The sequence below is a fragment of the Thunnus albacares genome, chromosome 12 (genome assembly GCF_914725855.1).
Source record: "Thunnus albacares chromosome 12, fThuAlb1.1, whole genome shotgun sequence".
NCBI classification, from domain to species: Eukaryota; Metazoa; Chordata; class Actinopteri; order Scombriformes; family Scombridae; genus Thunnus; species Thunnus albacares.
This window is the reverse complement of record NC_058117.1, coordinates 12,148,593-12,160,010: the sequence shown is the minus strand read 5'-3', so window position 1 is coordinate 12,160,010 and position 11,418 is coordinate 12,148,593. Positions and strand designations below refer to the sequence as shown.

At 37.8% G+C, this 11,418-nt stretch overlaps 1 long non-coding RNA gene across 1 annotated transcript; it reads right to left on the bottom strand.

Annotated features, from left to right (window-relative positions):
• Positions 1-1,119: 1,119 nt before the first annotated feature.
• On the bottom strand, positions 1,120-8,497 carry LOC122993166. Its single transcript, XR_006406351.1, has 4 exons — positions 2,354-8,497; positions 2,189-2,253; positions 1,827-1,854; positions 1,120-1,334 (listed from the first exon to the last, which is right to left on the bottom strand). It is a non-coding gene; the product is annotated as an uncharacterized LOC122993166 (long non-coding RNA).
• Between the last annotated feature and the right edge of the window lie 2,921 nt (positions 8,498-11,418).

The window sequence follows — 11,418 nt, the reverse complement described above, 5'->3', positions numbered from 1 at the left end:
CAGAGGGGACAGCAGGGAGCAGACAGAGGTGACACAAGGAGAGGACTCTGGTGACATTTGCACAGTGGGGAAACAACCATCACAGCATAATGACGAACAAGGTCCGCTTTTACTAATGAGAAATAACAAGGAGGTTGTGATGTGAGCAGAGAGATGGCCTGTCATCCACATGCTCGCACTCACTGATACATGCATAAACTCAAGTATACATCTTTGTCTATGGAGAACAGTCTCTTTCTACCTGATTTAGATTTAGCTAATAAAATGAGAATCAATCCATCATTTCTTGCAAAGGGTAAACAGTGGTTTGAACTCATCCCTACACCCTATACAGGGCTTGCACAAACACACACCTGTGTTCATGCAAACGAACACACATAACCCTCTGGTCAAACAACGCTCTAATGTAGCATTCTCTGTGTATTAACACACACTTAACCAGAGGCTTCTGTGAAGCAGTCAAGCACAGTCTCAGTTTAAACTAACCACTGGCAGTCGCTCTACATCTCAATAACAGATGTCCCAGGGCTGTCAATGACTCACACTAGCCGGTCAGGAATTAATGAAAAGTCTGTGCATGTGTCTATACATAGATACATTAGTGTGAGTGCACACAAGGGCCATGAAGTATTTAGGTAATCTTATCCTGTCTGCATCATATCATTAACTGTCTTCTGCCTGTTTAATTTGTGTTAATTTGCTTGAAGCCATACATGATTGTCTTGTGTTTTTTTTTTCATTGCTGTGGCATTTCCCAAAAGTAATTTGGCAATCAGACAATGTCACCAGTACAGTTGTGTCTTTTCCCTTGAATATTCTCTTGATAAAGTTAAAGAAATTGCTGAATGTTTTGGGAAACTTGCTAGTTTGCTTTCGTTCTGGGAATTAGATGAAAAGATTGATACCACTCTCATGTCTGTGTCTTAAGAAGAGAGCTGGAACTGTGAGGTGATTAGCCTAGCCTAGCATAAAGACTGGAAGCAGGGGGAAACAGCTAGCTTGGCTCTCTTCAAAGTACCTTTTTTGCTTAAGTTATTATGGTTATCATTACATCTATTTTGTCATGGTTATGCAGTCAAGTGGACCCGAATGCAGAGACAACAAGCAGGCGACAGGAACTGAAGAAAATCATTATTTATTTACCAGACTCTGGTTACTGGCAGACAAAGACAAAAACAGAACTGGCTGACTTGAAACACATGAGGAGCAAAAAACAACAGCTACAAACACCTGGATACATTGACCACAAACTGACAAAAAACTCAAGGAACAGCCAGGTATAAATACACAAGGAACTAATCACAGAACAAGACACAGCTGGAGTGGGGCAGGCACTGGAAAAGGAGGGAAAAACAAAGATTGGTTAACAATGAAGACAACAAGGGTTTGGCAGGCAACAAAAAGTGCAAGGCTAACGAGACTAAACACTGAACAGGTGTGCAGGGGAAAACAGCCTGAGTGGGACTACAGCAACACGTCAGAAACACAAGGTTACAAATTGTCAAGAATAAAACCAAAGCAAGGCAGAGATAAAACTGAAGAAAACAAGAGCCTTGGACTCAAAGGAAAGCAAAATATCGAGCTCAAGCACTAAACTAAGAAACACAAACAGCAGATGCAGCTGTCACAAATTTGTAACCCAGAGCACATTCAAAACACACTCAGAGCAACACAAAAAAACCCCAAAACACAAAAAATCCAGAAACAGAGTCCATGACATATTTAGTTTAACCCGTGCAAAAAAAAGTAAAGTGACTATACAGTTTTAGAAGGAGTTGCTGTAACTGGCCCTTGAAAAAGTGTTTATTCTAAGCTATCCAGATTACCTCTGAACTCTTCATCTTCATCAAACCTCTGAAAGAAAACGAATAAACATATTTCCCAAAATGTTCAGCTATTCCTTTAAAAGTTCCTTGAGTTTAACATACTTTTCTTCAGTATAAGTTTATTGTTACAGAAATGTAAAACTGACCTCAGAATTCTTCCAGGAAAGCCATACCCAATACCAGATGTTCAAAACAGCAACTATATACAGTCAAAGGCTTCTTGAATTGGATGTAGACTGAATTCTAATGTGTGTTGCTATTGTTATATCAAATTGCAATGAGAATAGCAGAACTGGCATTTATTCAAATGGAAATGAAAAGAGGTTGTATTGTTATATGGCAATAATTTGGGAGATGCTTACTTTGTTGGGCAAATGGATACACAGTTAATGGGCAAAGGTGGTGTAGATGTTGATAGAGACAGGAACTGCAGAGATAAAGAGACTGTTTGAGTGGGTTTCAAGTGCCGTGAACAGAGACAAACAGAGCCATACAAGAGGAGCCACTGGCTACAGCCTGTACAGGACCTGGGCCAGTGAGACGAGCTGGGTATTGATCTGTGGAGTTTGAGTTTCTTTGTGAAACAGGATCTGAGGACACAAGCGAGAGCCTTATTTAAAAGTCTCCCTATTCACATCCATATCTATTGATCCATGCACACTTTCATCCAGCTTTAAGTAACTCTCTGGTTCCTTTCTTTCTTTTTTCTGCATCTCCTCTTCTCATTCTTTATTTTCTCATCATTCACTTTTGGCTGTGCGGGCTCATAGATTCCTTATTTTCTTTCTTCCACTCTCATATTTCTTGCTTTCTACATTTCCCTCGGTCCCTTTTTAAGACTTAGGTGAACTTTTAAGAGCATACAGTATTTCCTGATCAGGTTTCCATGCAATCCATCTCTGAGTGATTGGAACGGTTTCTTTTATGGGTGTTTATTTTTCTAATGTATTTCCCATAAAAGTCTGTCTCCCTGTCCTCAAAATCCCTTATCTTTGACAGCAATAAATTGAGCCGATCAACTCAATGTAGCACAATCACATTTAGCGATGACAGGCAGTTTTCAACACCCAAACGCACACATATACACACACACAGTAGAGATAACAATTTTGTTCTGTGGTAGATTTGATTGGCTACAGATACTGTTGTCAGACTGCAGGAGTAAAATATGGCTGTCGTTATTGCGTGCTGTCATAACTTGGCCTGTAAATCTCTCCCTGAGTGGAAGAGGAGAGGAGGGAGGAGAGGACTGATTCTCTTGTTGCGTTTCATTTTCAGCCTCTCGGCTCTTGGTGCGGAGCCAAAGGCCTTGGAAGCCATCTTCATTATGTGTCCATGTACAGGAGGAGACAGTGTCAGGGGCCCCTCACTCTGATGTCATTTTAATTACTCTCATATCTAGCATGCCATCCCCTTCTTTCTTTATTTCCCTGCCCACCATCTTCATGTTTTTAACCTTGGCAGATTCATATTCCCCTTCTTTTTCCTACTTTATCAATTTACTGCTTGCCTCCATCTTCCCATCCCCTCCCTCGTGCTGTTCTGCTGTCTGACTCCTACCCAGCAGCAGTTCTGAGCAGACCTCCACAGTTAAGCGGGGTACAGCTGATAACGTCAACCATGCTGTCTGTGACTGACAGCTGGGTAAAATGGCTGTGGCAGCACGCAGAGGCATGGAGAATCCGTTTTCAGGCTGCACCAGAGTCGGTCCTTGCGCCCATCTGTCAGCCGAAAACAGGAGCACGGACTATCAGTCACAGCTGACCCCCAGTCAGCCACATGAGGGACCAGTTGGGAGGGGAAAGGCTCACAGCAACACAAATAAGCATGAAGATCAACAGATGGCTCTCTGTCAATCATCGTCTCTTTCTTTATTTTCCTTTTTTTTTTTTAATCTCATCACACTTCTATTCTCCACCTTCATTTACTCACTCTTTTACTATTCTTGGCAATCCAATATATTGTTATCTTCTTATATCTTTCTATCTAACTCTTCTTCTTTTCTTCCACGGTTTCCTCTATCTCTCTATTTGTCCCTGGGTGGTACAGCAGCAAATGTGACAGGGGCTCAGTCAGGTGTTCTTCTCCTCTCCCCCACACAGCTTAGATTGCTGTCATTACGCTCACTCTGTGCTATTTCACTCCCACTGTAATTGGAGGTGCTGTGAATGAAAGCAGGGTCCTTGATTTCATACTTTGAAGAAACTGATAGCCAGCGGTGTGCTTTGCCAAGGGGAGGTGTGTGTGTGTATAGGTGTGTGTATGTGGGTGGGTGGTTTGGACTCTGTAAAATTTAGTATTACAGAAAAAGAGACTAAGGAGAGGCGGACATGTAGATTCAAGCGTTGCACATGTTGGATAATTATGTCAAGCAAATATTCATTCCCAGTGACCCCCTAACTTGTATTAGGGAGCTATAGTGAAGTGCGACATGGGTTCACTTCATGGCTTCTCTTTTCTCAGCCCCCTATACAGCGCAGAGAATAATGTCTACCGCCTTGTTAATGATCTGTGAGCTGAACCCAAGAGACACAAATGGATACAAGCACTGCAGGACATAGAGAGACTATCTTCTCTTTTATGCTAGCAGATGTATTCATCTACATGTAAAACCATAATTCTGCTGAAAAAGGACAGAAATGTACTTTTAGTGAGGAGAAAAAAATCAATGTGGCAATTTAATTTTGTGTAGAGTGAACACTTTTACATATTACTGTACAAGATGCAAATGAGATTTCTCCCCTTGAATAATCATCCGTCTAAAAGGCTGAACCTCACTGGGAGGTAATTACACTGTTCTGATCATCAAATAACCCCTGTTCTCCCTCTCTTACACTTTTTTCTCTCACAATCCTTCCAACGCTCCACACTTTTCTATAATATACACTGCAAATATGCCACAGGTTCCCACACGAGTTTACACAAACATCACTTTTCTCACAAAAACTCTTACCCACACAGATATAAATGCACGATGACACATGACTTGCACACCTCCATGCCTTATTCAAATTTTACAGACTTTGTATTAACAACACTTATTTCTATAATGATTTTTTTCCTAAACTCTTCCTTAACTTGTGTGCAACCATCTCAGTCAGAGATGACATTATGTTCATTCAGGGACAAATATTGTATTAAGTTACTAACCTAAATCATTAGTAAAATGGAATACTCCATATCACCATATGAATACATGACTGTGGTTCATTTTTCACTCATGGTTTGCTAAATATTACTGAGCCTCTTCAGTGGAGACGTAGAAATCAGTGTTAATTTTGTCAACGACAACTTGCAGTGTCTTATTCTGCGTTTGCGGAATCACACACTACTCTCTTGATTGGTAAAACAGTATCTAAATCACCTTCTAGATGTTCACTAAAGGAAAATCATTGCATTAAATGATAAAATAACGCCTTTAACCATGGAAACTGTACAAATTAACAATGACTGTACCCACAGAATGCTTAGAATACAAAAAAAAAATTAAAATGCATGATGAAATTTTACTGACAGAAACAAGACTAAAGCCCCCTTCCTATTGAATCAATATAATAGAAGGAGCTGGGTAATGAAATATTTCAACCCTTCTCTCATCATTCCAGACAGCATTTTAGCAATTTGGCAAATTACAAAAGCTGACTCTGTAATAGACTGTGATATACTGTGGGAAAACCATGTGACCTTCATTACCAGCAGGCTTTCTTTTTGGAAGTCGATTAGGCTATGCTTTTACAGTGAGAGAGGGACTGCAACATTCTTTAGTTCTTTATTTTGTGCATGTAATAAAATGAAACAAAAGAGAAGAATTAAACAATAACAAAAGATGCACAGGTGGGATGAAAAAAACCCTGAGAGCTTGTAAAAAGAACCCACCTAACATTGAAATTGACAGTTATATATGCTTGCCACAAATTTACAAACAGATATTTATTTATTTTTTTTATATTATAGAACATATATTTTTAAAATATCTTAAGAAGATAATACAAAGAAAAAAGAAATAAATACAAGCATTGCAATAACATATATTTGCACTGCCTTCCTACATTGTTATCATACCTTAATTATATAGTACTGTACTCCTTCAAGAGAAGCTGTGTAAGATCTTTTTTAAAAATCTGACATAAGGAGAGACTGCGAAGTGAAGCAGAAAAGCTGTTCCATATGACTGGAGCTCTGTACCTGATTGAAAAATGGCCAAGGCTAGTTCTGTAGAACTGACTATATAGAAGATCAACAGATCTGGTGTGATAACAGTGAGACCTAGTTACAAAGAAACTGTAAAAAGAAATGGGAAGCGAATTGTTATGTGCTTGCCTATACTATATTGCCATAAGAAATGAAAGGATAAATCACACCAAAATTTTCTGCAACTTTATTGGACACATAAGAGATGTGCTTTTTCCAATTAAAATTGATGATCGATGATTACACCTAAGAACTTAACATGTGAAACATATTCATGTGCATTATTAGCTATGAGAATGGGACGAAGATCCTGTTAAGGAGGTAGCTTTCAAACCAATTAAGTTCAGTAACAATAACACCATGAGCTTGTAGCTTATTTAATATATTATCATCTACAGTGTCAAAAGCTTTTGACAATAAATATTCCACTTGTAAATTCTTTGTAATGTAGCTATTCTGCCCGCTACTTGCACCAAGCCCATAGAGGTAGAATGCTTGTCACAAAATCCAATTTAATAGTCATATAGTAACTCATTATCCTTTAAGTATTTGACTGATCTATTGTACACATTTTTTTCAAGTATTTTAGAGAAATGAGGAAATGAAGAGCTGGTCTATAATTTGATAATAATGATGGATTTTCAGCTTTAAATAATGGGATAACCTTGGCCCATTTCAGTTGATCTGGTACAATACCTGTTTGAAGGGAACGATTGAAGATGTGACACAGTGGTTGTAGAATAGCAGGGAGGCACTGTTTTACTAACTTCATTTTGAGATCATCATGACCTGCACCTGTTCATTTCAAACTTGATACAATATTACATATTTCTTGCTCACTTGCAGAAGAAAAAGTAAATGAAGGTAGATGGGAAACAGACTCTATATTAGAAGAACAAGTGGGTATGATGGTATTTTTTGCAGCCAAAGCAGGACCTATATTGACAAGAGTTATTGAATTCACTGGCAATCTCAGTGGGATCTTCTATGATGGTATTATTAATATTAAACTTACTATGGGGCAATTTTTCAGAAGAAGGCTTATTTACAATTTCATTAATGAATAAACTTAATTTAAGGAAGAGGGATTGGTTAGATAGTCTTTATATAGTTTGTGTTTCCTAGAGATACATTTTTTTTTACTCTTTAGTCAACCAAGATTTACAAGCTTTAGGTTTGATGGCTCAATTTTCACATGGAAAAGGTTTCATTGAAAGTACCAAAGAACTCATCATCAAAAAGATTACACACATTAGATGCATCATTTGTTGCTATAATTGTATCCCATTTAATACCATAGAGTTTATCAACAAAACTTTTCACATTAGACATCTTGAAATTTCTTAGGAAAGTATTTGTAACAACTTGCTTAATCTCAGTAGGATGGTAAGCAAGAATATAAATAGGAAGGTGGTTTGATATATCAGTAGAGAGTATACCAGACACTCCATGTTTATTTGTACAGTTAGCTAAATTGACAATCTCCATGGCAACATTAGTCATTCTGTCAAAAATACGTCATTTCTGTCGAGCAACACTTATCAGAAGTGTTGAGTGATGATAAATTAACCTTTAGTGCCCTTAAGTGTTTTTTTTTCTCTCTTAAGGATTTCCTCTTTGTCCTGAAATCTGAGTAACTTCATGACAATTGTCCATGGCCTGTTGGACTGCTCATCATATTTCCCATTGCAATGCGCATATTCAATATCAATTGATTTTGGGTCAAGTTCCAACTTATCAGCCAGCAGTAGCTTTGGATTCAGTGACTTGCCATGATTCATATCTCTCATCAACACTGTTGAATCTCTAATTAGTTTGGCTTTACAAAGTTAGAGCAGCAAAGACAGAATCACTTGTAACATGATGTTACAACAGCCCCTTTTGATGAACTTGCAGGGTCTTGATCTTGTAAGATTTATATTTTACTTTTTCCCTCGTTGACTGATGTTGATAAGTGACCTGTCAAGTTGGCAAAATTCCTTTCTACTTCCTTGTCACGCTGCGTGCGGAGCTGATGAAACTCAGTAACAGTAAACGCAGATAACATTGAAATCAACCCACCTCCCCTGGAGAAATAAGTCCTGTCTGAATGGGGCTTAAAATGTTTTGAGTGTTTTAACTAAAACTAATAACTAGTAAACTTTTTTATCAGAAGACTAAAACGAAATCTAAATCAGGTGCCAAAATGAACACTAGTAGGAATAAAATATTTGTGTAATACAGGTTATAGTTGACTTAACCAGATTAGTTGTAGTAGTTGATTAACCACAGTTAATCGGGTAGAACTGTACAATATATTGCAATCCAATACAACACTGATGACTCAAAAATCCTCATGTTGTAAAATTGCCATAGAGTTAAATTAACACCTCTGACGTAGTATCCTAAATTAGTATCGTAAACAGGCATTGCTTCATTAGGCAAGGCAAGTTTATTTGTATAGCACATTTCAACAAGGCAATTCAAAGTGCTTTACATAAAACATAAAAGGCAGAATCTAGAAGCAACATAAAAAAGATAAATACAATTTAAATACAATTAAAAAGTCTTAAATTGGAAATAAAAATTAGCTAAAATCAAAGAGATTTAAGAGAGATAAAACAGGAGAGTAAAAGTGCAGTATAAGATATCAATCAACACCTCAAATTTGATTTAAAAAATAGGCAGCGGCAAACTGAAAAGTCTTCAGCCTTGATTTAAAATAACAGAGTTGCAGTAGACCTTCAGTTTTCTAGGAATTTGTTCCAGATATGTGGAGCATATAAACTGAACGCTGCTTCTCTATGTTTAGTTTTGACTCTTGGAAAAGAAAGCAGACCAGTCCCAGATGATCTGACAGGTCTGGATGGTTCATAACGTTGCAGAAGATCAGAAATGTATTTTGGCCCTAAACCATTCAGTGCTTTATAAACCAACAGCAGTATTTTAAAATCAATTATTTGGCAGACAGGAAGTCAGTGTAGTCAAATCTGAGAACTGGAGTGATGTAATCCACTTTCCTGGTCTTAGAGGGGACTCGAGCAGCAGCGTTCTGAATCATCTGCAGCTGTCTGACCAATTTTTTATGGAGACCTGTAAAGACACTGTGACAGTAGTCGAGTCTACCAAAGACAAATGAATGGACAAGTTTTTCCAAATCCCGCTGAGACATAAGTCCTTTAATACTTGATATATTCTTCAGGTGATAGGAGGCTGACTTTCTAATTGTCTTTAATTGGCTGTTGAAATTGAGGTCTGAGTCCATGACTACACCAAGATTTCTGGCTTGGGTTTGTGGTTTTTAACATTATCGATTGAAGCTGGGCACTGACTTTTAATCATTCTTCCTTGCCTCCAAAAACAATTACTTCAGTTTTGTCTTTCAGAAAATTCTGAAACATCCAATTGTTGATTTGTTCAATGCACTTACTCAGTGCTTGTATTGGACTATAGTCCCCTAGTGATACGGTTATGTAAATTTGTGTGTCTTCTGCATAATTATGGTAACATATTTTGTTGTTTTCCATAATCTGAGCTAGTGGGAGCATGCAGATTGTTAAACAGAAGAGGCCCTGAAATGGAGCCTTGGGGAACTCCGCATGTCATTTTTGTCCACTCAGATGTGTAATTACCTATAGACACAAAGTAATCCCTGTCCTTTAAGTAGGATTCAAACCAGTTTAGTACTGTGCCAGAAAGTACCACCCAGTTTCCAGTTGGTCTAGTAATAACCAAGACTGAAATTCTGCCACTGTCTGTGCTTAAGTGGATGTCATTGAAGACCTTAACAAGAGCAGTCTCAGTGCTGTGGTGTGGTCGAAATCCTAACTGGAAGCAATCAAAACAGTTGTTTAGTGCCAAGAAGTTGGTCAGCTGTTAAAAAACAACTTTTTTTTTTTTTTTACGATTTTACTTAAAAACAGGAAGTTTGATATGGGCCTATAATTGTTAATTAGTGACATGTTCTAGACTGTGCTTTTTTAAGAGTGGCTTGATAACTACAGTTTTCAGGGCCTGTGGGAAGACACCTGAGAGAAGAGACATGTTTACAATTTCAAAGATCTGAGGCCATGCAGTTAGAAACATTTTTGAAAAAACCTGTTGGCAGAATATCATGGCAGCAGGAGGATTTCAGATGTTGTATAATGTCTTCCAAGTTTCTGCAGTTAATAGGATCAAATTGTATTTATTTATCAGGACAGTGTACAGGTTTTAACATAAATGATGCACTGCACCAATAAGACATATGGGAAAGAATCATAGCATGCATAAATATCTTGGCTGCATCCAAAGAGAGATAGTTTCTAATATGTCTAAAATTTGCTAAATTGTACTTAATGGTTTTCATCATTTTCGTAACATGTTTCTTACAGGTCAAGTTTGGATCCAGTGTCACACCAAGATATTTAAAATCAGTAACTAGGTCAATCTTTTCACCTTTGATGAGAATATCAGCGTTAGGAGGTTGTGCCATAATTTTAGAGAAAAACATACCTTTTGCCTTTTTATATTTAGACTCAGACATGATTGATCAAGCCAATGTGTGATCCTTTCCAATACAATTGTTAGCTTAACAGCAGCTAACTCAGCTGTTGTGTCTACAGAATGGTGTCATCTGCATACATCTGTAGTTCTACATCATGACACTGTTGAGGGTGATCATTAATATTTAGGCTAAATAATAGGGGTCATACTATTGTGTCACACTATTTGAATTGATTTTAAGTGGACACGGGGACATCACATATCCAGTACCTGATATGGAGGCACTAACTGCTTGTCTAATTTTGAAAAGGAAGCAAATTCATTGCAGACCCTGATAGATAGTTCAGTCAGTCCAGTAATATGCTATTTAAAAATAGCGGCAGAGATCGTGAAGGTATTGTTACTTCACTTGTGGCATTACTTCAACTGTTTCTGGCTTGCTTGAGAAGCTGCTTTACCTGTCTCACAGCTGTAACACTACCAAATACCTCAACCTGGCACAGTTGACAGTTTGCTTCACTCAGATTAAAGAATTGCCAAACTGCAGGCATTTTTTGTCACTGGAAAAGTATTGTACTGTGTCAAAGCACAGCTCTTCAGTGGAAGTGCAGGTGATTTTAGTGAGTGAGTGGCGGGAAAACTTTATTTTCTGCTCCTTTTACGACTTGACAGGTGGATCAGTACTGGTTCTGATAAGACAGATATATCAAAAGGAAAGTGGTATACAACAAAATTACAAAATTGATAAACTGTTAAAAAACTGACTGCTTGATCACTCTTTACTTCAATGTTTAGAAAATATGGTCAGGTTTCTGATGTCTTGGATGAAACTGGCTCTAGAGGACCACAGCAATACAGCAGCTTCACAATATAAATGTTCTCTGTTGCTGGTTGAAATCCCAGCTACACTGTCTGCGATGTATAGGGATCAAAGTAA